Source organism: Nomascus leucogenys, chromosome 12 (genome assembly GCF_006542625.1).
Source record: "Nomascus leucogenys isolate Asia chromosome 12, Asia_NLE_v1, whole genome shotgun sequence".
Classification (NCBI taxonomy): Eukaryota; Metazoa; Chordata; class Mammalia; order Primates; family Hylobatidae; genus Nomascus; species Nomascus leucogenys.
The window spans coordinates 10,926,668-10,950,274 of NC_044392.1; the positions used below are offsets into that span (position 1 = coordinate 10,926,668).

The following is a 23,607-nucleotide window of genomic DNA, read 5'->3' on the forward strand; positions in this document are numbered from 1 at the left end:
TGGAATTTGCACTTCCTACATATAGTACCTTATGCTCCACGGGGCTAGAGATGTGTCCACCAAGGAACACAGTTTTTGTTAAAATTAAGTTATAGCTGCTACCTCCAGGTTGCTTTAGGCTCTTCATTCTAAGAGTAGGCAAAAAAACTGAGTTGTCTTACTGGCAAGGGGGTCTGGCCATGATCAATATGAGGAAGTAGAGAGACTGCTACCTAATGGGAGCAGGAAGGAATAGGTATGACGTGATACATATGACAGGTGACCCACTAGGTTATCTCCTGGTACTTCAATACTCAGTTTTAACTCATAAACTGGCAAGTACAACAACCACGGCCTGATCAGGGAATGGAAACCAGGGGCTCAGATCCCCTCAGGATGAAAGCTGGGCCAGAAAGTTCACCACACCAGCCACATTGGTTAGCCAGAAGTGCTAGCCAAGAAAGAAGAGTCTAGAAAGGGTAGCAGACAAGGAAGATGATGAGTATCAGTATGGCCTCAGGACCAAATGCAACCATGGAGACTGTAGTTTGTCCCAATAACCCAAAAAGTCTGACCAAGAAGAACCCTGCAGAAGTTATGAGAAGATAGAGTAAGCTTACAGTGAGAAACAAATGGTTCTCAGTGGTACAAGCAGTGGACGCTAGCAGAGGCAACAGTTGCCTTACCTAGAGACATCTGAGAAGTATACGCTCCCCAATCCTCCCCCAAGTGTCACCTGTGACTGACTGATACAGGGGAATAAGAGTTCAACTCCCTTGTCTCAAGACAAGACAACCTGTGCGGCGCATCTCACACTCTAGAGCTCCTCATAGGATTACACTGCAGCCAGACTTCTCCTAAAACCACATTTTTTCCTAGTTTCTTCCCTGTCCTATACTGCTTTCTCCCTCTGTTGGAGGTTTTTCCTAAGAGCAATTCCTTAATAAACATCTTGCACAAGCTTCCCATCTAGGCCCTGTTTCTAGGTGCCCAAGCAGGATCCACTTCTGCACGCCTACAGTGTTTACAGCCCCATACGAAGTGCTAAAGGCATATGAGAGTTTGAGGTAATGTTTAGCCAATATCCACTCTCCTCCCCCTCCACTGTGGGCAGAAAATACTTCCCTGCCCCACTGTGGCAGATTGTTCTTTCCAAAAATGGCTGCAACACTATCTCTCATCCCTCATGTGCTTTTCACAATGTGACCTTCACATCCATCCCATGGAGAGTTGGGATCCATGTCTCTTCCCCATGAAAGTGAGCAGGCTTTTGTGACTGTTTCAACCAACAGAGACTAGTAGAAATGATGCTATGTGAATTTCCAAGGCTGGTCATAAAAGACAAGGTACCTTCCACTTGGTCCTCTGCAACAATTGTGCCAAGTTCTAACATGCCTTGTAAGTGGCCTGATAGTCCTAAAGCCACCAAGCTGTGTGGAAGCTCAAATGAGTTCATGCGGGGTCCATGTGAAAAAGCGTGAGAGATACCTGGGCAGCTCCCTGCAATGCCAGCTCCAACCATCATCAGACTGTAACTGCGTGAGAGACTCTGAGCCAGACCACTCAGCTAAGACCCACCTGAATCCCTGACCCACATCAATCAAGAGAGACAAGAAAATGATTGCTATTATTTTAAGCCACTAAATTCCAGGGAATGTTTTCCATAGCAATAGTAACCAAGGCACCCAATGACAGTGAGCTTCGCCACATCACTGTTTTGGGTCAATAGCACTTGCATCTTGTATTTCTGCCATCACAATGAGAAAAGCATGTCTTGGCACAAGCATGACACTGGTACAAGAAAATTGAGAGATGTGTGTAGCTGACCTGGAAAAAACCTGCAATCTGGGCCAGCCCAGCCCAGATCAGCCAGACCTTAGCCAACTGTCTTGCAGATGCATAAATGAGAAATAAATGTTCATAACTGTACACTACTGCAATTGGGTGGGATCGCATTGTTGTTATACAGCATTATGGTGATAACTGATACAAGGAGAAATATGAAAGCAAGAGAAAACATTCTGTGATTCCAAGAATAGGATACTTCATAACTCGTAATTAGGTAGGCTTTATGCTTATTATCAATAACATTGTCCAATAATAGCATCTCTATCCTGGAAAATAATATCCCTCTCCAATTAGTAATACTGGTCCCTTTTCTGAGGTCCTAAATACATATGACAAATGACTTCACAGGCTTTCCTTAATCAGGTGCCTTTGGCATCTCAAAAAGAAGACAATGGATAGATAGAAAATATTCCCAGCAAACATTAGCTAGAATTAGAGGCACCATAAGCCAAGAATTAATTTACAAACCCCTGAGGTAAGAGATCAGGGAATCCCATCAAAAATTGGAGGGGTATTGATTCATCTAAGCAGTACATTAGGGTTATAAGTAAAAAAGCATCAAGAAGTTCACTTAAGCCAGAAATATAGGAAAATAAACTGCAATACAAAAGAGGAAAGGACAATAAACATTTACCCAAGGACATTCAGGACCAAAGTGAGAAACCAAGAAAACAGAAAAGAGGCCAGGCCCAGATCTCCAGATCAAACCAAACCTCAAACCAGGGCTTACTCAGGTCAGCCTTGGCCAAAAGGATTTGACTTTCCTGGAACCAGTGGTTTGAAAATCATTCATAGCACATAAAGAATAATTATCGCCCAGTGTCTTTTAAAAATGGAATACAAGTTGATCAGGAAAAATAAGGAAATGTCATACCAAATTACTCGACAATTCATATTTTTATTTTCATGTTAATTTCATAAAACACATGTCACTTGTGAACTTACTAGATACTCCCTGGGGCATCACTAGACATTGAGTGTATGAAAGTTATTATGCATCTTTCTCTGGTTCAAAAAGTTGGACCAGAAGGGATACTGAAACTCTTACTCATCTTTGAATGGCTTTGGGGATACTGACTTGATTCTACATTCAAATTCACCTCATCACACTAACAAGAGTGGCAAAGGTGTTGAGGATATCAAAGTCTCTTGGAAAGACAATGATAAAAAAAATTTCTGAAAGAAAGATGTACTAGAGTCCCACCAAACTCAAGCCAAGCATTTTATCACTACTACCCTAGAGGTTGAGGTACACAAAACCCATTGTTGTGGGGTTTTTGAACAACAGTACAAGTGACATTCTGAACCAGATAATTTTTCATCATGGAGACCTGTCCTGTGCATTGCAGGTTGTTGATTTAGCAGCATCCCTGGCATCTACTAACTAGATGCTAGTAACACCTTCTCCTCACCTGCAGATATCACAACCAAATTTTTTTTTTTTTTTTTTTTTGAGATGGAGTCTCGGTCTGTTGCTCAGGCTGGAGTGCGGTGGCGGGATCTCGGCTCACTGCAAACTCCGCCTCCTGGGTTCACGCTATTCTCCTGCCTCAGCCTCCCATGTAGCTGGGACTACAGCTGCCTGCCACCACGCCCGGCTATTTTTTTTTTTGTATTTTTAGTAGAGATGGGGTTTCACTGTGTTATCCAGGATGGTCTCGATCTCCTGACCTCGTGATCCACCTGCCTCGGCCTCCCAAAGTGCTGGGATTACAGGCGTGAGCCACCGCGCCCGGCCAAAAGTTTTTCCAAACATTGCCAACGTCCCCTGGAGGCAAAATCACTCCGAGCTTTTTATCCTTGCAATAGTTTGCTGAGAATGATGGTTTCCAGCTTCATCCATGTCCCTACAAAGGACATGAACTCATCATTTTTCATAGGTGGGAACTGAACAATGAGAACACTTGGACACAGGAAGGGGAACATCACACCCCAGGGCCTGTTGTGGGGTGGGGGAGGAGGGAAGGGGGAGGGATAGCATTAGGAGATATACCTAATGTAAATGACGATTTAATGGGTGCAGCACACCAACATGGCACATGTATACATGTGTAACAAACCTGCACGTTGTGCACATGTACCCTAAAACTTAAAAGTATTAAAAAAAAAAAATCACTCCGAGCTGATAACCACTTCATTGGTGGAACCTAGTCTTAAAGGGCCAGCTTCCTAAGCATGAAGGAGAAGCAAAATGTCTTTGGGATGTAGGCAGATAACCAATGGGACAAGCTTATGTTACAGCAGTGATCCAAACTTTTTTTCCGCCCAACAGATTCAAGTTCACAAACAGTCATTCCCATGGACATATTCAGATTCTGACATAATATGACTAGAGCTTATATAAGCTCGACCACTTTATTCTGACCCAAGAAAGAGTATTAAAATGCAAATGAGTGAAAATGAAGGTGTTACGGATTGAATGGTGTCCTTCCAAGAAGATAGGTTGATGTCCTTCCTAACACCCAGTAGTTCAGAATTTGACCTTATTTGGAAGCAAGGTTTCTGCAAATGTAGTTAAGATGAGGTTGTTAAAGGAAAACTTGTGTGGGAGGGGCCAAGATGGCTGCCTAGAAGCAGCTGCAGTGGGCAGCTCCCACTGAGAAGAACGAAAATGGCAAGTGAATCCTGCACCTTCAGCTGAGGTATCTATGTTCTTTCATTGGGACTGACTAGGCAGTTGACGTGACACACTGAGAGCGAGGAAAAGCAGGGTGGAGCAACGGCCCACCTGGGAGCCACACGGGGAAAGGGGAGCTCCCAGTCCCAGCCAAGGGAGGCAGAGAGTGATTGTGCTACCCCACCTGGGAAACCATGCTTTTTCCACAGATCTGTGCAACCTGTGGATCAGGAGATCCCCTCATGAGCCCACACAACCAGGGCCTTGGGTCCCACGCACAGAGCTATGCAGCTGCTCAGTGGCCACTGGCAGCAGGCTGGAGACTGCTTAAGATGACCAAGTTCCTGGGGGGAAGGGCAGCTGCCATCACTGCGGCTTTAGACTGCCATTTTTCCCCACTGGTGCCGGCGAGGCTGGGTAGTTTGGACCGGGAGGAATTCCCCACAGGTGCAGCACAACAGCTGTGGCAGATCATAGCTAGACTGCTTCTTTAGGTGGGATCCAGATCCATTTCTCCTCACCGGACCAGAATGTCAGCAATTCCAGCAAGGGGTTTAGGACAAAACTCTGATCTCCCTGGGACAGAGCCCCTGGGGAAAGGGGTGGCCACAGTATCTGTGGTTCAGCAGACTTACTCTTTCCTTCCTGCTGGCTCTGAAGAGTCTGGGCAGTCTGGGCAAGCGGGACTCCCCCCAGAGCAATGTACCCATTCTGCCAAGGGGCAGCCAGAGTGCTTCATTATGTGGGTCCCTGATCCTGTGCCTCCTGACTGGTGAGACCCACCCCGCCCAGCAGGGGTCACCAGACACCTTATACAGGAGCATTCCCACTGGCATCAGGTTGGTGCCTCGTTGGGATGGAGCTCCCAGGGGAAGGAACAGGCAGCCATCTTTGCTGTTCTGCAGCCTCCACTGGTGACACCTCTAGGGACCAAGGTGAATACGGTCTAGAGTGGACCCCCAGAAAACTGCAGCAGCCCTATGGAAGAAAGGCCTGACTACTAAAACAAAAACAAAGAGAAAGCAGCAACAACAACATCAACAAAAAAGATCCCACAAAACCCCATCCAAAGGTCAGCAGCCTCAAAGATTGAAGGTAGATAAGCTCACAAAGATGAGAAAGAAGCAAAACAAAACTGCTGAAAACTCAAAAAGCCAGAGTGCCTCTTCTCCAAATGACTGCAATACCTCTCCAGCTGAAATGGATGAACTGACAGAAGTAGGCTTCAGAAGGTGGGTAATAATAAACTTTGCTAAGTTAAAGGAGTATGTTCTAACCCAAGGCAAAGAAGCTAAGAAGCATGATAAAACATTTCAGAAGCTGTTAACCAGAATAAACAGTTTACAGAGGAACATAAATGACCTGATGGAGCTGAAAAACACAACATGAGAACTTCACAATGCAACCACAAGTATATCAATAGCTAAATAGACCAAGTGGAGGACAGAATCTCAGAGCTTGAAGGCTATCTTGCTGAAATAAGACAGGCAGACAAGATTAGAAAAAGAAGACTGAAAAGGAATGAACAAAACCTCCAAGAACGATGGGATTATGTAAAAGGACCAAACCTACGACTGATTGGGGTACCTGAAACAGACAGAAAGAATGGAACCAAGTTGGAAAACATACATCAAGATATCATTCAGGAGAACTTCCCCAACCTAGCAAGACAGGCCAACATTCAAATTCAGGAAATCCAGAGAACTCCAGTAAAATACTCCATGAGAAGATCAACCCCAAGACACATTATCATCAGATTCTCCAAGGTCAAAATGAAGGACACAGAATTACATAACGGAAAAGGGTTCGATTCAATAAAAAGAGCTAACTATCCTAAATATGTATGCACCCAATACAGAAACACCCAGATTCATAAAATAAGTTCTTAGAGACCTACAAAGAGACTTAGACTCCCACACAATAATAGTGGGAGACATTAACACCCCACTGTCAATATTAGATCATTGAGACAGAAAATTAATAAAGATATTCAGGACTTGAACTCAGCTCTGGATCAAGTGGACCTGATAGATATCTTCAGAACTCTCCACCCGAAACAATAGAATATACATTATTCTTAGCCCACATGTCACTTACTCTGAAATTGATCACATAAATGGAAGTAAAACACTCCTCAGCAAATGCAAAAGAACTGAAATCATAGCAAACAATCTCTCAGATCATAGTGCCATCAAATTAGAACTTGAGATTAAGAAAGTCACTCAAAACCACACAACTACATGAAAATTGAACAACCTGCTCCTCAATGATTCGTGGGTAAATAATGAAAGGCAGAAATCAAGAACTTCTTTGAAACTAATGAGAACAAAGAGACAATGTAGCAGAATCTCTGGAATGCAGCTAAAGCAGTGTTTAGAGGGAAATTTATAGCACCAATTGCCCACATCAAAAAGCTAGAAAGATCTCAAATCAACATCCTAACATCACAACTAAAAACACTAGAGAACCACGAGCAAACAAACCCCAAAGCTAGCAGAAGACAAGAAATAACTGAGATCAGAGCAGAGCTGAAGGAGATAGAGACACACACACAAAAAAACCCTTCAAAAAATCAGTGAATCCAGGTGCTGTTTTTTTTTTTTTTAAAAAGTTAATGAAATAGACCACTAGCTAGACTAATAAAGAAGAAAAGAGAAGAATCAAATAGAAACAATAAAAATTGATAAAGGGGATATCATCACAGACCCCACAAAAATACAAACAACTATCAGAGAACATTATTCATATAAACACTTCTATGCAAATAAACTAGAAAATCTTAGAAGAAATGGATAAATTCCTGGACACATACAACCTCCCAAGACTGAATCAGGAAGAAGTTGAATCCTCGAATAGACCAATAATTAGTTCTGAAATTGAGGTGGTAATAAATAGCCTACCAACCAAAAAAAGCCCAAGGCCAGACAGATTTACAGCTGAATTCTACCAGAGGTACAAAGAGGAGATGGTACTATTTCTTCTGAAACTATCCCAAACAACTGAAAAAGAGGGACTCCTCCCTAACTCATTTTATGAGGGCAGCATAATCCTGATAGAGATACAACCTGGCAGAGATATATAAAAAAAAAAGAAAACTTCAGGCCAATATCCCTGATGAACATCGATGCAAAAATCCTCAATAAAATACTGGCAAACAAAATCCAGCAGCATATCAAATAGCTTATTCACCACAATCAAGTCAGCTTCATCCCCAGCATGCAAGGCTGGCTCAACTTGTGCAAATCAATAAATGTAATTCATCACATAAACAGAACTAAAGACAAAAGTCACACAATTATCTCAATAGAGGCAGAAAAGTCCTTTGATAAAATTCAACATCCCTTCACGTTAAAAATTCTCAATAAACTAGGTGTTAAAAGAACATACCTCAAAATAATAAGAGCCATTTATGATAAACCCACAGCCAATATCATACTGAATGGGCAAAAGCTGGAAGCATTCCCCTTGAAATCTGGCACAAGACAAGGATGCCCTCTCTCACCACTCCTATTCAACATAGTATTGAAAGTTCTGGCCAGGGCAATTAGGCAAGAGAAAGAAATAAAGGGGATTCAAATAGAAACAGACGAAGTCACATTGTCTCTGTTTGCAAATGACATAATCCTATATTCAGAAAACACCATCAACTTAGCCCAAAAGCTCCTTAAGCTGATAAGCAACTGCAGCAAAGTCTCAGGATACAAAGTCAATGTGCAAAAACCACAAGCATTTCTATACACAAACAGCAGACAAGCAGAAGCCAAATCGTGGATGAATTCCCATTCACAATTGCTACAAAGAGAATAAAATATGTAGGAATGCAGCTAAAAAGGGAAGTAAAGGACCTCTTCAAGGAGAACTACAAACTACTGCTCAAGGAAATCAGAGAGGACACAAACAAATGGAAAAACATTCCATGTTCATGGATAGGAAGAATCAATATTGTGAAAATGGCCATACTGCCCAAAGTAATTTACAGATTCCATGCTATTCCCATTAAACTACCATTGACATTCTTCATAGAATTAGAGAAAACTATTTCAAAATCCATCTGGAACCAAAAAAAGCCTATATAGCCAAGACAATCCTAAGCAGAAAGAACAAAACTGGAGACATCATGCTACCTGAGTTCAAACTATACTACAAGGCTACAGTAACCAAAACATCATGGTACTGGTACAAAAATAGACACATAGACCAATGGAACAGAACAGAGAACTCAGAAATAAGACCACACACCTACAACCATCTGATCTTTGACAAACCTGACAAAAACAAGCAATGGGGAAAGAATTTCCTATTTAATAAATGGTGCTGGGAGAACTGGCTAGTCATATGCAGAAAATTGAAACTGGACCCATTCCTTATACCTTATACAAAAATTAACTCAAGATGAATTAAACACTTAAATGTAAAACTCAAAACTATAAAAACTCTAGAAGAAAATCTAGGCAATACCATTCAGGATATAGGCATGGGCAAAGATTTCATGATGAAAATGTCAAAAGCAATTGCAACAAAAGCAAAAATGGACAAATGGGATCTAATTAAACTAAAGAGCTTCTGCACAGCAAAAGAAACTTTCACCAGAGCAAACAGACAATCTAAAGAATGGGAGAAAAGTGTTGCAATCTATCCAACTGACAAAGGTCTAATATCCAGAATTTATAAATAAGGAAGTTGAATAAATTTACAAGAAAAAAACAACCCCATTAAAAAGTGGGCAAAGGACATGAACAGACACTTTTCAAAAGAAGGCATTTATGTGGCCAACAAACATGAAAAAAAGCTCAATAAGAGAAATACAAATCAAAACCACAATGAGATACCATTTCACATGAGTCAGAATGGTGATTATTAAAAAGTTAAGAAACAGATGCTGGCAAGGCAGTGGAGAAATAGGAAAGTTTTTACATTGTTGGTGGGAATGTAAATTAGTTCAACCATTGTGGAAGACAGTGTGGTGATTCCTCAAAGATCTAGAACCAGAAATAACATTTGACCCAGCAATCCCATTACTGGGTATATACTCAAAGGAATATAAATTATTATATTATAAAGATGCATGCAGGCATATGTTCATTGCAGCACTATTACAATAGCAAAGACATGGAATCAACCAAAATGCCTATCAATGATAGACTAGATAAAGAAAACGTGGCACATACACACCATGGAATACTATGCAGCCATAAAAAGGAATGAAATCAGGTCCTTTGCATGGATGTGGATGGAGCTGGAAGCCATTATCCTCAGCAAACTAATGCAGGAACAGAAAACTAAACACCACATGTTCTCTTATAAGTGGGAGCTGAACAATGTGAACACATAGATACAGGGAGGGAACAACATACACCGGGGCCTGTTGAGGGGAGGGACACAGGGAAAAGGAGAGCATCAGTAAAAATAGTGAATGTATGCTGGGCTTAATACCTAGGTAACGGGTTGATAGGTGCAGCAAATCACCATGGTACACATTTACCTATGTAACAAACCTGCATATCTGGCGCAGTACCCCATAACTTAAAATAAAATAAAATGAAATAGAAGACGAGCTCATTAGGGTGGGCCCTAATCCAGTATGATTGATGTCTTTACAAAAAAAAGGGGGGGAATTTGGACACAGACTTAGGCACAGAGGGAGGGCTATATGAACGTTGGAGCAACCCTGCCACAAGCTAGGGCTACCAGAAGCTGGAAGAGGTAAGAAAGGATCCTTGCTCTACAGGTTTCAGAGGAAGCTGCCTGGCCCTGCTGACACCTTTATTTTGGATTTCTGGCCTCCAGAACTGTGAGACAATAAGTTTCTGTTGTATATAGATTTGATGTGGAAAAAAAATATAGACCTGATTTAATTTTTTAAATTAGTATAATTTCAAAACATTAATGTTTTACTAGCTGCAATAAATTACTTGCAGTATAGTTACAACTGATTTAAACCATCAGTGGGTCACAACACAATGGGAAAAACTGCCACACCACAGGATATTCTGTGTTGTGCCTCAGAGAAATTTGAAATGTAATTTATAAAAGTTATTCACTTGGACCACAGTAATCTGGCATCTATAAAAATGTATACAGTCTATCAATAATCTTAACAGGATTGGGGAGGGGGTCAGAAAACAGATGGTCAAACTACTAGTGGCTCCCCTCTTCCTACAGGGCAATATCCAAACTCCTTAGCCAAGCATGGAATGCCCTTTGCAATCTGATCACAGCCTATTTTCCAGATTCATCTTTGCCAAATCCCCTCACACCTGCCTTGTTCCATCTGGAGCTGATCTGGTGCCCCCACCCAAGTGTTTTCATGTCAAGGTACACACAGAAGATGATAATATTTGAGGGTGCACTGGGAAAACAGACAAAGCTGTGTCTTGGAAGCCCCAGTCACCCCAGACCCCACCTGGCAGCCCAAAGGCTAAAAAGATCAATAAATTGGTAAACCTGTACATATTCAAAGCATCTCAGGATACCACCGCACACTACTCAGTTGGGAAGCTCTATTCTAATCCACTATAATCCTTCTCTAACCTATGATGGTTTGAATGTTGTGTCTCCTCCAAAATTCATTTTGAAACTTAATCCCCAATATAAGAGTATTAAGAGGTAGGGCCTTTTGGTGGTGATAGGCCATGACAGCTCTGCTGTCATGGATGAATTAGTGCCTTGTAAAAGGGCTTGAGGGGGCAAGTTACCCTTCCTGTCCCTTCTACCATGTGAGGACACAGTGTTCCTCCCCTCCAGAGGACGCAGCAACGTGTTCCCATCTTGGAGGCAGAGAGCAGCCCTCACCAGACACCAAATCTGCTGGTGCCTTGATCTTGGACTTCCCAGCTTCCAGAACGGTGGGAAATAAATATTCTTTATAAATTCCCTATTCTCTGGTATTTTATTATAGCAGCACAAACAGAGTAGGACACTGCCTTTGTTTTCATTCAGGAAGTCCTACCTCTCCCGAGTTCACCACTCCTCCCCCTTGCAAACTGCTATTTATCCTTCAAAACCCAGCCCAATGACCATTTCATCTATGATGTCTTTCCACCTCCCCTCTGCTATACTCCCATTGTACCCAGTAACAAGATCCATGTCATAGTCCTTGCCATGCTGGGCTACCATTGTAGCTGCCTCACCTAGAATGTGGTCTTCTAGGGTCCAGGAACCATTAGGAACCAACTGGGCCTATAGTGATGCAGCAGATATTTATTGATCTCCTGTTAGAGGCAAGGCAGTGGGCCAGGCATAAGGACTCAAGGGTAGACATGGACAAGGAGGGTCCCTGCCCTCCTAGAGCTCATAGCCCAGTGAGGGAGATGGACATTAAACTGCCTTTCACGCAATTGATTACTTCATTACAATGGTGGGACGTGTTTCAAAAGAGAAGTACAAGCATCAATAAATGCACATAAGTTGACCTGATCTACTTTAAGAGTCATGGAAAGCTTCCTTGAAGAGGTGGCATGTAACAGATGAGCTTCAAAGGATAAATAGGAATTAAGTGAAGAGAAAATGGGTGTGAAGTGAGCATTCCATATTCCAAACCAAGCATTCTGGTTCTTGACATCTTCATATCCACAGGACTGGCCAAGGCAGACTCTAAATAAATATTTACTGATTTAAATTCTTTGAAAAGTTTTGAGTACCTTTAAGCACTTTTTCTCTGAGTGGATTCTTCCAAATAATAATTATTATTTTGGAAACTCTTTTCAATAATTCAAATGTACAACTATTTATTGAAACATTATTATATAATGCAAGTCTCCTAGAGCTCAAGGCAAAAAGATGAGCAAGAATTTTCCAGGCAAAGAAGATAGAAAAAGGTATTCCAAGCAAAGCAGAAATCACACGCCTGTGCACACACACACACACACACACACACAATTATGAAAGCAAGAAAGCACACAGTGTGGTCTGGAAATAGCATGGAATTTGGTTCTGATAAGTAAGGGACCTTGGTAAGGAACAAAGAGATCAGGGTGTATATAAGTTATCTATTGCTGAATAAGAAATTACTCCCAACAACACACATTTATTATTTCACAGTCTGTGGGGTCATGAAGCCAGCACGGCTTAGCTGGGCATTCACTACCAGCTTCAGGGTCTCTTGCAAGGCTGCAATCAAGGCCTTGGCCCTGAGACTCTCACAAGGCCTTACCCAAGATACCTGCTAGGGCCGCAGTCATCTCAAGATTTGATTGAGGTAGGAACTGCTTCCAAGACCATTCAGTGGTTGTCAGCACTCACAGGCTGTTGGCAGGATGTAGTTCCCTGTGGGCTGTTGGGCTGAGGGATTCAGTTCCTTGCCATGTGAGCCTCTCTGACATGGTAACTGGCTTCACCAATGGAAAGAGAAAGAGAGAGGCAGAGACAGAGACAGAGAGGCTGCTGGCAAGATAGAAATTATAGTCTTTTGTAGCCCAATCACAGAAGTCATATCCCATCTCTTTTTCTCTCTTTTATTCATTGAAAGCAGTTCACTAGGTTCAGCCCATATGCAAGGAATAATAGGAGTCAGGGGTCACCGGGGGCCCAATGGAAGAATCCGAAGAAGAGGAGACAGCATAGGAGCCAGTGGCAAAGGCAGGGCAATCAGTAAGACTATCATGAGGCCCCGGTGTCGGGAGACCCTGAGAAAGAGCATCCAAGAAAGGATGGAGTCACCAGCATCAATGCTGGAGGGAGGCCTAGGAGACAACTGCAGAGAAGGTCACCGAAAATGTCACTGATACCACTGGAGGGAATTCAGTGGAGGGAGGTGGAAACCAGATTATGCATGCAGGACAGAGGGCATGCAAGGTGAGGGGACAGACAGAAAACTAGTGTCTTCAAAGAAATGGGGCAGTCAAGGCAAGAGCTGGCATAGAGCAGCCTCTTAAGAAGAGATTCTTAGGCTGGAAGAGAGCTGGATGTGTTCACAGCAAGGAGGGCAGGGGGTGGAGGTGGAGACTGGAAAAAGCCAAAGACACAAGAGAGAAAAAGGGCAATGTCTATTTTTGTGTAATAGTCCCAAAGAGCTCAGGCAGACTAATGGCAGGAATTTAGACCTGGAGGGGACGGAGAAGACATTTGGTTTTCCTCCTCTTCCGACTCCTCAGTTACTGCTACCAGCTCTGCTCTGTGCCCATCCTAGGAGCAGTGGGTTCTCTTCCCTCCCCTTCCTGTCCAAACCTTCCCTTCTAACACTTCCTCTAAGCTGGCTTGGCCACTCCCATGGTTTCAGCATGCTATCACACCTGGCCCATAACCCCACTCCACCCCCTACACACACACACACACACACACACACACACACACACACACATACACACACACACACACTGTATCCTCTAGCCATTCTGAACCTTAATAATTCTTCAAAGCTGTGAAGCTCTTTGTCTCTGGTCCTTGGGATGTCCTGTGTGCATGCTCTCTGCTTGGAATACCCTTTTCACACCCCTCTTCACATGACCAGATCTCAGCTTAGATATAACCTTCTTCAGGAAGCCTTCCTGAACCCCCACTGTGTAATCCCACAGTACAGTAAACTCTGAATTGCAGTTGCCTTTTTACTTGTTGGCCTTCTACTGGATGGAAAACTCTGTGAGAGCAGAGGCCATACCTATGGTAGTCACAATAGCTTCAGCATCTAGTACAGTGGTTGGCTCCACACAAATTTACTGAGAGTAGCAGATGCTCTGGTGCATGGCCATTATCTCCACGCAACCTGCCCTTCAGGACTGAGGTGAAGGGCTGAGGTGTGGAATTCTTTCCACTGCTGATGGCTCTCAGCTGAGCCCATTTCTGGGCATTGCTCCAGACTGAAAGGAGCTGGCTCCCCAAGAGTCACATCCCTTCCTGAGAGCAGCCACGGGTCCAATGCCTATTGGCACAGGGATGCAAAAATATAAAGACCTGGCCCTCTTGCCTCAATTTGGGACAATTATGAGGAGCCATCCAAGCTTCCAAGCCTCCTGTGGGATCAGCAGGGGCCTCACTGTGAATAACATCACAGTTCAACTGCCCCCTCTACCCAATCCTGCTTCCCTCATTCCGCCACAGATGTTGACCCAGAGAGCACTCCTCAATAAACCTCCTGCCTGCAAATCTTTATCTCAGAATTGGTTTCCCAGGGAACCTGACCCGAGACAAGTGGATACACACAAATGAATTTGTCCAAATCACTCCCCCACAGCAGGAATGCCCACCACAATGTTTCCAGGCCAGCCCCTATGGTAGCAGATAGCGGGCCTTCAGGAGATATTGATTGAATGAATCAATCTGGTCACTGAGCCCTTGGATTCTTCCTGTGACTCTCAACACACACTTGATGAATCTGGTTTGAATTACAGTACTGTATTTCTTTGGAAGTACAAAAAACTTGATTTACACAATTTTTATAGTTCATTCAGTTGGTCAGTTAGGATGAGTCTATCTGAGCACAGTATAGTTGAATTCTGCTGCTATTGCTAGAAAAGAAGGCATAATGCCAAGGCTGCTCTCAAAGGACCTTTCTTTAGACCTAGTAAACCAAGACTGAAGGCAGAGGTTCCAGAATGGGTGTTACGGACCAGAATCCTGGTGCTACTTCCCTTGCTAGGGAGCACATAAACAGAGTCTGTGGTGGCCAATGTCCATGGAGAGGTGTGCTTCTGGAGGACAGATTCGTCCGGGAGTGGGTGAACCAGCACAGCATGTTCAGAGATCAAGGGGCCTACGGTTGGCTCACAAGTGGAAGCACACCAAGCCAGCACTTCCCTAAGGGCAAACCGTTCTCAGCCCTGAACGTGAACAGCACGTAGCAAACTCAGAAATTCATCTCAAAACTAGTGGTTTCATCCACTTCATTGATGTTCTCTTTGATCTGCCCTCTAAGTCAACCACGCTTACGTCTACATCTGTGATTAGAGCTATGACCCACTGAAGTCAATGGAAAAGAAAAGAGAAGATAATTTTTGGTGTCTATTCCACATGTGACTTGAAAGTTTACTACCACTCTTGCCGTACCTTTCATCTGAGGATCTCCTAAATACGTTTGCGGCGTCATTCATTAATTCCTTTCATTTCTCTCTAAAGCACTATTATTCTTCTCCTGAGACGGAGTACTTTCAGTCTCAGAGGGGATGAGCAATTGGCTCAGGTGGAGGCATTCGATGCCAGAAACACAACTCGGAACTCCCAATCCTTAGCCTGCCTTGCTGGGCTAGCTTGTTCTGGACTGCTTCCCAACTAAGGATTCACAAACCTCCCGTCTGTTCTAATTCTGCCTCTAAGAATTCACACCTGAGGGTGTGACACCCATTTCTTTGCCTGCTAATTTATATAACATGCAATTTCCATATTTTGCTATCTTAAAAGTAAGCATGTTATACAAATTTATGGTATTTATTTTCAAGCATGTTCTTAGATACTGCAATTCAGACTAAATCTAAAGTTATTTCTCATAGTAATTCAGAACTGCTGTTATAGCACTAGGGTCGCTGCAGATGTAATTAGTTAAGATGAGATTATACAGTAGAGTGGGCCCCTAATCCAATATGACTGGTGTCCTTATAAAAAGGGGAAATGTGAACACAGACACGCACTCAGGGAGGATGCCATGTTATGCTGCAGTTATGCTGCCACAAGCCGAGGAATCCACAGGAGCTGGGAGGGTGGAATAGACCATCCCTTGTGCCTTGAGAGGGAGCACCGCCTGGCGGACACCTTGATTTCAGACTCCTGGCCTCCAGGACTGTGCAACCATACACTGCTGTTGTTCTAAGCCACCCAGTTTGTGGTACTTTGTTCTGGCATCTGGGCGACTAATACAACAGCAGTACTCAACATATCTCTAATGTTTGCAATGTTAAAACCCTAATAGTAGTCACCTGTTTATAACCAAAGGCGAACGGATGGAAGTGAGCTGAGTGGTGGGGAGAATGAGTTGGGGCCTATGGAGTGTGTTATAACAGTGTGAGTGGACTAAGGTGGAGAGAGGCAGAGAAACAAGGTAAAAATAAAAATGAGACGGGGAGTTCAGGATAGGACTTGACAGGGCAGTAGATGAAGGGTTAGGATGAGAACTATTACCTGCCATGGCTCCTCCAACTCCACAATCTAGAGGCTCCAGGTGGTTCTTCCCTTGTGTGAGCTGCCACCTGCTGCTACCACCAAATGAGGGAACATAGCCACCCCAGGAGAGGGGTGTGGCCCCACGCTCCCCCACCCCCCAGCTGCTTGCCTGCCTGCCTGCCTCTCAGCCTCAGGAGGTCCCACCTGCCAGCCTCCGGTGGCGGGAGCAGGTGCAGGCAGAGGTGAGTGTCACATCCCACCATCTCTCCTGCAGCTCCCAGACTGATTGATGATTAAACCTGAGCATGAAATAGGAAGAGGACTAGGAAGTTCAGAAAATGTCAGACTCATTCATTAGAACATCTGCAAATAAAACAGAGGTCTGAGGCGTAATATCTTCCTTGAAAATCTGCAACATACAAGGACAGTGCTGTGAGAGGACGAGATGCTGTGAGACCCACAGCATAAGTGACACATTCCATGTTTCCTTCCAACACCCAAAGGCACAATAGTGAGACTGGCCTGCTGTGTGTGTCCCATTTTCTGATTCCTCCAGCAATCCTGCCTTTCCCTGACCGTGATCATGGTAATACACCTCACGTGGATGCTTCAGTTCTAGAGTCAAACTTCAGAAGCATGCAAAGATGTGAGGTCTATGAACAACATGTAACTGAGGAATCGCCTCACACAATTTCATGTCAAGTAAAAAAGAATCGATCATACCAATAGGCAATGTCTCTGTAATAAAAGAACTGAATAGTTCCTCCTGGAAACTGTGTCTGCCAATACTTTTTATTCCTACTTTTTTTTCCCATTAAGACTCAAGTCTATGTCTTTATTTTCTGGTCTAAATTATAGAATATACTAGTTTACAACCAAAGTGAGCACTTCCCTTACTTGGCTGGTGCCTCAGCCTCTCAGGAAGGTCCTAAGGAATCCACTAGGTTGGGGGTTCTCAACCCTTGTGGATCCCCAAGGTGAGAAATACAACCCTCTCCAGTCAGCAGCTGTGGGCAACAGCTGAACTGTGTCCCCCCACCCCCCAAATTCATATGTTGAAGCCCTAAGCCCCAATATAACTATCTTTCTAGATAGGGGCTTTAAAGAGGTAATTAAGGTTACATGAGGGCATAAGGGTGGGTCCAGTACACTGGTGTCCTTATAAGAAGAGGAAGAGACACCAGGGTGCAGGTGCACAGAGAAAAAGACCACAGGAGGACACAGGAGGTGGCTGTCTGCAAGCCAAAGAGAGCAGCCTCAGGAGAAACCAACTTGTAACACCTTGATCTTGGACTTCCAGCTTCCAGAACTTCGAGAAAATGGATTTCTGTTGTTTAAGCCACCCAGTCTGTGGTATTTCATTACAGCATCGCTAGCAAATGAATACCAATGGTAATTTTCAACCTTCATTCATTCATTCAGCAAAGGAGCATCTACTCAGTGCCAGGCACTCTTCTGAGTACTAAGAATACAGCAATAAACAAAAGAGACAGAGCCATGGAGAAGGAGAAGCGTGGGAGCCTTCCTAAAATGCAATATTAGAATCTTCTGCTGGGGACAAGTAGAGTTTGAAAAAGTATGCATGCAGGATCTAGTTTGAAAAGTTATGCATGCAGGATCTAGTTTAGACTTCAGGAGCCACCTTCCCAGTCCTTGCCCCTCACCCCTGCCCCAACGATCACTGCACCAGACTGATGTGTTGAGGACAGGAACTGCGTCGTCATCTTTTTTTTTTTCCATTTTATTTTATTTTATTTCATTTATTTATTTTTCTTTTTTTATTATTATACTTTAGGTTTTAGGGTACATGTGCACAATGTGCAGGTTTGTTACGTATGTATCCATGTGCCGTATTGTTTTGCTGCACCCATTAACTCGTCATTTAGCATTAGGTATATCTCCTAATGCTGTCCCTCCCCCCTCCCCCCACCCCACAGTCCCCGGACTGTGATGTTCCCCTTCCTGTATCCATGAGTTCTCATTGTTCAGTTCCCACCTATGAGTGAGAACATGCGGTGTTTGGTTTTTTGTCCTTGCGATAGTTTACTGAGAATGATGTTTCCCAGTTTCATCCATGTCCCTACAAAGGACATGAACTCATCATTTTTTATGGCTGCATAGTATTCCATGGTGTATATGTGCCACATTTTCTTAATCCAGTCTATTGTTGTTGGACATTTGGATTGGTTCCAAGTCTTTGCTATTGTGAATAGTGCTGCAATAAACATACGTGTGCATGTGTCTTTATAGCAGCATGATTTATAGTCCTTTGGGTATATACCCAGTAATGGGTTGTCATCATCTTTTTAAACAGAGTCTGGGATGCAGGCAGTGTCAAGAAGGCATCCTCTCTTCCCTGTGCCAGGGACCCGATTCCCCAGCACCCCTGCTTTTACCTGAGGTTCTCAGCACAGGGCACCTGCACAAGCAACATCAGCAGCCCCCAGGAACTTGTTAGAAACACAAATTCTCGGGCCCCACCTCTACCCTCTTGGATCACAAATTCTGGGGGCCTAGCCCAAGCCTCCAAAGGATTCTTAGGCAGATGAAAGTTTGAGAACCACTGTTATCCACCCTCTGGCATTCCCCCGACCCACAACCTGGTTCTCGCTGCTCTCCTCCTCCTCCTTCATATAACAGCAGCAATCTGTTGCTTCTGCCTTCTGTATGCCTGGCCCGGTATGAGACACTCCACATGCTGGCTCGAAGACCATCAGTACTCATAAGGTTGAGAAAATCATCCCTATTTACTGAGGAGGCAACTGAGGTTCAAAGAGGCTTAGTCACTTGCCCACAAGCTCTCAGCTAAGTAATGGGATCTGGACTCAAAAAGGCCAAAGTGCACACTTTTTCCTCAGGCCTTTCCTATTTCACTGTCCTGCTCTCTCTCCCTATTACTGTCACTCAATCTATTTTCTTTTCTTTTTTTGACATATCATTGCACCACACAATAATCAGCTCCTACCTGGTCTAATGGGAATCAGCTCACCTGAGCCTTTTGTGATCTCATATCCAGGGCTTAGCAAGAGCCACATCCTGAAAGTAACACTGGTTGATTTCTGCGTACTCAGAAGGCCCATTTACACTTTAACATGAGCCCTCCTTCCTTGCTGCATGGTGCATTACTAAATTCCCTATAGATATTTGGGAAAAATTGATATTCTTCCCTTCTTTACAGGAGAAAAAGTATCTACCGTAAAGAAAGAAACTAAAAACAGTCTGCCACTAGTTATGGGAGCAGGAATATGAATACTATAAAATCATATTTTCTATTGCCATTTTAGACTTGCATTTGGGGAGCAGAAAGTTCTGAGTGAATGAATCTGCAGTCTGGTGAAGGTGCAATGCCTAGCAAAGAAGCAAGGCAGGGCTTTGTGTCTGCTCTAAGCCAACCTTTAAGAAACAGTGGTATGTATTGGAAGGATGTGGAGAAACAGGAAGCCTCTGACATTGTTGACAGTAATGTAAAATGGTGCAACCACTTGGGAAAACAATTTGGCAGTTTCTTAAAACGTTAAACATAAAACTTACCTGGGACCCAGCAATTCCCTGCTAAGTATCTAAGAGAAACGAAAACATATGTCCACATAAAGACTTGTAATCGACTGTTTATGGTAGTATTATTCATAATAGCCAAAAGGTATAAACAGCCCAAATGTCTATCTACTGGCGAATGGATAAACAAAACAAGGGATATTCATCCAATAGAATACAGTAGGCAATATAATGAAACATACTGATACATGCTACAGTGCGATGAATTTCAAAGGCATTCTACTAAGTGAAAAAAAAAAAAGAGACGCAAAGACTGCTTATTACATGACTCCATTTATATGAAATGCCCAAATAAGGCAGATCTATAGCGACAGAAAGTAGACTAGTGATTGCCTGGGTCTGGGGAAGGGGTGAAGATTGCCTACAATTGGGCACAACAGATCTTTTGGGGATGATGGAAATATTCTAAAACTGCAACGTGTGATGGTTGCACAACTCTGAAATCATTATATTGCACAATTAAAATTGGTTAATTTTATGGTGTCAAATTATACTTCAATAAAGCTATTTTTAAAGGGGGGAAAGGGTGTGAATGGAACCATCTGAGGGCCATGGGCTCGAGCTGTTTGATTCAGTACAACCAAGGCTTATTAACCCTAACCCACATGTCAGCGACAAGAAGTAGCAAGCTGTTTTCTTCTTTGATAAATCCCTTGACAGACAATTCAGAGGAACAGTCTCCTTGGAGCAGAGGTTCTGCTGCCAAGCAAATACTCCTTGAGGAATGTTAGGAGGATGGGCCTGCTGGTGTCTGGGCCAGCAGCAGAGAAAGCAAGGCAAGACCAGGGCGAGCCGTGCCCAGCAGGGCTGAAGTGGGTATCGTTTCATGGCTGGGCAAGCTTGAGAGAGGCCTGGCTCAGAAGCACACATCAGGATTTGCTTCTGCAAGGTGTGGGCGAGCTCTGGCAAGCTGGGCCCAGGAGCGAGGAGAGAAGGAAAGTCCTCCCCTTGTGAGAACAGTGAGGAGGGTGGAAAGCAAACAAGAGGAAGAAGGTACGTGGCTCCAAAGGGAGCAAGCTCTTACAGGGAGTTTGGCACCATTCGCATCAGCCTGGTAAAACATCGAAATAACAACACCTAAAATAGCCCTATAGGAACCTTGTCAGAAAATAAAGGCAAGATTCCAGAAGGACTCTGCCTTCATCCCCACGGAGCTGGGAATCAAACAGGGAAATGCAAACCCCATTTATAGGGTCACATTTGGAGGAGCCAGCTCTGTCGGGGGCAGGAGGGAAGAAGTGGTGGGGAGGCTCAGAGTGTGTCAGATCCAGCCTCCCCACCTCTGCTGAGCTGGCGGCTGGACTCAAAGCCTGCCACGTCTTCCTGCTGTGCAGTGCACTAGCTGTGTGACCCTCTGCAAACTGGGTAACCACACTGCCTCCCCACCCCATCTCCTCCAAGGTAAAGTGGAGATTTTACCTGCTGCAAAAAGTTGGGTTAGGACTGATGAGAGAATGAGGGTTGATAAGAGAAGGTAAGGCATTAAAGGTAAAGGAAATTGCATTTTGTTATATATATAAATAGCTTCTCACTGCTTTCGCTGGATTCATCATTCTGGGACTTTCTCTCTTCTACATACTTTTAAAGGTGAAGGAAGAGAAGGGAAAATGTGAAAGACAATATTCCAGTCTCCACTGAATGTGTGGGCACTTCAGTCTCACGGCAAGTTCAGGCCAAGGGGACAGCTGCTGAAATGTGGGGGTCCAGGGGCTGCAGAGGGGTTCTGCTGCCTAGCATTTAAAAGAAGGGGGGAAGTAAATATTTCTGAGGTGAGTCAGTAAAAGTAAAGAAATGCTTACTTCTTGCAAATGAGAAGGTGGCAGATGAAAACATGAGGGAATGGGCGTATATTCATCCCACTTGTAAAACATACTTTAAAGGATGTACTTCCAACATCAATTCCTTTATCACAGTACTTTATAAGATTTCCTTGTTTGCTTGGTTTTACTTAACAGCAACCATATGGCATTGAAAGCGAAGCCTTATCCATCATCCATGTCAAAGGGGCTGGAAAGGTCCGAATCCACCTGAATGACAACTAAAGTTTTGAGAATGGGAATGCAAAAGGGGATTCAAAGGTAACAAAATCCTTGTCCTTCTATTTTCTTCTTCCTCACAAACAAAAGCAGTTTAATGGCATTGATGGAACTGAGTCCCTCTCATCTTCCCCTTGCCTGCTGTTGCACTCAAAGCTTCCAGAATACATGAGCGCAGCCCTACCTTATTTTAATGAACAGCTACAGCCACAGCAGAAATCAACAGGGTTTGGAGAATAAATTTGATAAATCGTGTCCTTCAAAAAGAGGAATTTATGTAATGCTTTCAGTTTCATCTTGTATGACCTACCCATCATGAAACTGGGAAACCGTAATTTATTTGGCCAGTGAAGACAAAATTGATTAACAGGTCAGTGTAAATGTCAGCCTGGGGGAATTTAACAAATGTAGTTCCACTGGGTCAGTTCTTGCCCAGTACTATTTAACATTTCCATTAATTACTTGCCGGCAGAATTGGTGATAGAATAGAAGGTGTATTATTAAATCTGCCAATTTTTAAAAAGTTTAAATATGAATAGATCTTGGCCAACTGAAAGACAGGGAGGGACTATTTGGTATCCTCAAGGCTCTGCCTGGTACAGAGTAGGTGCCTAATAAATGTTAGTTGAATGAAACAAATGCCAACAAAACAAAAGTCTAGTATGAGGGAGTCCCTAGAGCAGCGGTCCCCAACCTTTTTGGCACCAGGGACAACTTTTCCATAGACCAGTGGCAGGGGAACGGTTTCAGGATGAAACTGTTCCACTACAGATGATCAGGCATTAGTTCGATTCTCAAAAGGAGTGTGCAACCTAGATCCCTCGCATGTGCAGTTCACAATAGGGTTCGCAACTCTATGAGAATCTAATGCCCTGCTCATCTGACAGGAGGTGGAGCTCAGGCGGTAATGCTCGCCCACAGCTCACTGGCTGTGCAGCCCAGTTCCTAACAGACTACAGACCAGTAGCAGACCCCTGCCCTAGAGGAAGAAAAGAAGAATCATTCACAACAGTTTTTATTAATATCTACTATAAATTTAAAGCCCTATCAAAAATTACTTATACCAATGGAACCATGACCGATCTAAATCAAGAAGATCTAGACATCAATAACGCACAAAAATCAAATTTAACAAGCACAAACATAAAGTAGGAAACATACTGATAGCTCAAAACATGATCACACTTTTTGTTATCCTTTTCCTTATGTGCAGGCAGACACACACATACACATACACATGCATAAATATATATTATTTCTGGAATATAAATGAGAAGAAAAGGTATGGGGGAATAACCACCAAAGATTAACTGTCTGTCTTAGCAGAAAATAGCAACAGCTAAGAAAGGTGCAGCTGGGTGGAGAAAAAAGAAAAACAGTCACACCTAAGCCAAACCCCTGAAGCCACAAGTCACGCACTCCTCAGTGGCCGACTCACCAGCAAGCATGATAGGATGGGATGCCAGAGCTCAAAAGCCATCAGGATACCAGATCCACCTCCTTCTTAGCTGAGGGGCTCCTGGAGTTTTGTTTTTAATTAAAAAG

The 23,607-nt window shown here is 43.5% G+C and overlaps 1 protein-coding gene across 1 annotated transcript in view; it reads right to left on the reverse strand.

Annotated features, from left to right (window-relative positions):
- HIVEP3 (HIVEP zinc finger 3) overlaps positions 1-23,607 on the reverse strand; it is a 522,650-nt gene that overhangs the window by 451,327 nt on the left and 47,716 nt on the right. The window lies entirely within an intron of this gene.